This window comes from Aegilops tauschii, chromosome 1 (assembly GCF_002575655.3).
Source record: "Aegilops tauschii subsp. strangulata cultivar AL8/78 chromosome 1, Aet v6.0, whole genome shotgun sequence".
Lineage (NCBI taxonomy): Eukaryota > Viridiplantae > Streptophyta > Magnoliopsida > Poales > Poaceae > Aegilops > Aegilops tauschii.
This window is the reverse complement of record NC_053035.3, coordinates 37,005,794-37,009,338: the sequence shown is the minus strand read 5'-3', so window position 1 is coordinate 37,009,338 and position 3,545 is coordinate 37,005,794. Positions and strand designations below refer to the sequence as shown.

Sequence of the window (3,545 nt, the reverse complement as noted above, 5' to 3'; positions counted from 1 at the left end):
TCGAAATGGTCGAGACATAAAGATTGATATATTGGACGACTATATTCGGACACCGGAAGTGTTCCGGAGAAGTTTCGGAAAAAACCGGAGTGCCGGAGGGGTTACCGGAACCCCCCGGGGAAGTATTGGGCCTTAGTGGGCCTGAGGGGAGAGAGAGGGCAGCAGCCAGGAGGTGGCGCGCCCCCTCCCATGAGGAGTCCTAATTGGACTAGGGGAGGGGGGCGCAGCCCCTCTTTCCCTCTCCCTCTCCCTCTCTTTCCTTCCCCCCCTCTCTTCCTAGTAGGACTAGGAAAGGGGAGTCCTACTCCTACTAGGAGGAGGACTCCCCCCCTCTCCTTGGCGCGCCCAAGGCAGCCGGCCTCCCCCTTGCTCCTTTATATACGGGGGCAGGGGGGCACTCTTTACACACAATTGATATACGATATTTTAGCCGTGTGCGGTGCCCCCCTCCACCATATTACACCTCGATAATATCGTTGCGGAGCTTAGGCGAAGCCCTGCGTCGGTAGAACATCAACATCGTCACCACGCTGCCGTGCTGACAAAACTCTCCCTCTACACTCGGCTGGATCGGAGGTCGAGGGACGTCATCGAGCTGAACGTGTGCTGAACTCGGAGGTGCCGTGCGTTCGGTACTTGATCGGTCGGATCGTGAAGATGTACGACTACATCAACCGCGTTGTGTTAAGGCTTCCGCCTTCGGTCTACGAGGGTACATGGACAACACTCTCCCCTCTCGTTGCTATGCATCACCATGATCTTGCGTGTGCGTAGGAAATTTTTTGAAATTACTACGTTCCCCAACAAGTATATCTCTAGACTTGCATTTTCTAGAATTAGTATTTAACGGTTTTACTTTCCAACAAACAACCACAATGATTGGTATTGCAACACAAATGAAGCAACAAGAAGCAAAAACAAGAAGAGGTATCATATTTGAATGTTTACTACTTCGTTGTTGTCTTCCAAGATCCAATGATGGTGATTCACATGGCATTAAGCCATACTGCGATTCGCCGCATAAATTCATATTATGGTCAAGCGAAACAATGGGCAAGTATTCAGGGATAGATGTATACCAAACTCTGCCACCCAAACTGTTATGTGATAAATTCAGCCTATACAGTCGGTGAAGATTAGATAAGGTCATTGGAATGGCACCACTTAAATTGTTTCTACTCAAATCCAGCTCATATAGGTCGGTGAGATACCCAAGTTCTTGTGGTATTTGTCCTGTCAATAAGTTGTCTGATATGAGTAACGATTATAAAAGGTGGCAATGTACTATCTGTGGTGGAATGCTTCCTAGAAACTGGTTGCTACTTAGATTCAGATATGTGAGTAGAACAAGAGAACCTAACTCTGGCGGTAATTGGCCGTTAAGCTGATTTGATGCAAGTGACAGTGTTGTTAAAGATGCTAATTTCAATATGGCCGAAGGGAAGGAACCCTTTATTTAATTGTTGGAAAGATCTAAGTATCCTAAACTCATCATATTTCCTATGCTTCCAATGGATCCTTTGGACAAAAAATTATGCGAGAGATCGAGAGAGGTTAGTTTAGTACAATTAGCTATCGATGGTGGGATTAGGCCCAAGAGAGAGTTGTGACCGAGGTTCAGATTGTCAAGATGGGGCAAGTCTGCAAAATGGAGAGGTTCATTAAATTCCCTAGTGTTCTTAGTGTACTAGGCATGGTAGAGTTTAGTTTAGTACAATTACCTAGGGATGTTGGGATAGATCCGTTCAGGCCATTGAAGGATAGATCCAAGACCATGATCTTTGTAAGAGCGCCAATGCTTGATGGGATTGGACCCGAGAGAGCGTTGCGGCTGAAGTTCAGATACACAAGATTGGGCACGTCTGCAAAGTGGATAAGCCCATTAAATTCCCTAGTCATTCTACTGTACTGACATGGTAGAGAACAAAATGAAGTAAGAGAGATCGAGGGAGATGGTTTTGTACAGTTACCTATGGATGTTGGGATAGATCCGTTCAAGCCATTGAAGGATAGATCCAAGACTACGAGCTTGGTAAGAGTGCCAATGCTTGGTGGGATTGGGCCCGAGAGAGCATTACGACTGAAGCTCAGATACACAAGATTGGGCAAGTCTGGAAAGTGGATAAGCCCATGATATTCCCTAGTCATTCTACTGTACTGACATGGTAGAGAACAAATTGAAGTAAGAGAGATCGAGGGAGGATGGTTTCGTACAGTTACCTATGAATGTTGGGATATCCATCAAGATTGTTGACAGACAGATCCAAGTATGCGAGCTTGGCAAGAGCCCCAGTGCTTGAAGGGATTCTGCCCGAAAGGAGGTTGTTACCAATCTTCAAATAGACAAGATGGGGCAAGTCTGAAAAGTGGATATACTCATCATATTCCCTAATCATCCTACTGCACTAGGCATGGTTGAAAAAATGTGTATTAAGAGAGAGATGGATGGAGGTTAGTTTAGTAGAGTTACCTAGGGATGCTTGTTGGATAGATCCGTTCAGGCCATCGTTGGATAGATCCAAGTGAGTGAGCTTGGCAAGAGCACCGATGCTTGATGGGATTGAGCCCCAGAGAGAGTTGCCACTGAGGTCCAGATAGACAAGATGGGGCAAGTCTGAAAAGTGGATATACTCATCATATTCCCTAATCATCCTACTGTACTAGGCATGGTTGAAGAAAAATGTATTAAGAGAGAGATGGATGGAGGTTAGTTTAGTAGAGTTACCTAGGGATGCTTGTTGGATAGATCCGTTCAGGCCATTGTTGGATAGATCCAAGTGAGTGAGCTTGCCAAGAACACCGATGCTTGATGGGATTGAGCCCCAGAGAGAGTTGCCACGGAGGTCCAGATAAACAAGATGGGGTAAGTCTAGAAAGTGGAGCCTGTCCAACCTGCCATTAAAGCCACAGTATGTAAGCGAAATGTTGGACACAGCTAGGGCAGCATCACCCTGGTCACGGCCACGAGGCAGCATTGCGCTGCTGCAGGCAACGCCGGTCCAGTCACAGGGGCTGGTTCCCTTTGTCCATGTGTCCAGGTAATCATAGCACCAACCGCTTAGGCTAGATTTCCATTGGAGAAGCGCTTCTGCCTGCTGATCCAGTGGCGAATGTGTGGAATTTGAGGTAGAAGAAAGGCGTGGCAAGGCAAGCAGGAGCAGCAGCAGCTCCAAGGCAAGGAGAAGGTTCATGTTGTGCAGGTCTAGTTCGTAAGTGAAGCTCCAGAGCACACACATTACATGCATGGATATATAGTCCGCTGATGCCGTTGATTGTTCTAAAGATAGTGATTGCAAGGCTTGCCGTGTAGCCCATGCTCGGCCAGATTATGGAGTTGATTCCACACAGGCATGTACTATCATTGACTGAGGAAGAATCTGAAGTCTGAAGCACCGCGTGTACTATTCGTCAGTGACTGAATGAAGAGTCTTGAGGACCGACAGTCCCGATGTCCTGATGCCGTTGACAGTTCAAAAGAAAGTGAATGAGAGCCTTGCCGTGTAGCCCGTGCTCGGCCAGGTTGTGGAGCTGATTCCGCAAGGACC

General features: G+C 47.1%; 1 long non-coding RNA gene across 1 annotated transcript; it reads right to left on the bottom strand.

Annotated features, from left to right (window-relative positions):
* Positions 1 to 759: 759 nt before the first annotated feature.
* On the bottom strand, positions 760 to 3,194 carry LOC120967031 (uncharacterized). Its single transcript, XR_006665783.2, has 6 exons — positions 2,726 to 3,194; positions 2,471 to 2,614; positions 2,221 to 2,359; positions 1,971 to 2,111; positions 1,722 to 1,862; positions 760 to 1,641 (listed from the first exon to the last, which is right to left on the bottom strand). It is a non-coding gene; the product is annotated as an uncharacterized lncRNA (long non-coding RNA).
* Positions 3,195 to 3,545: the final 351 nt, after the last annotated feature.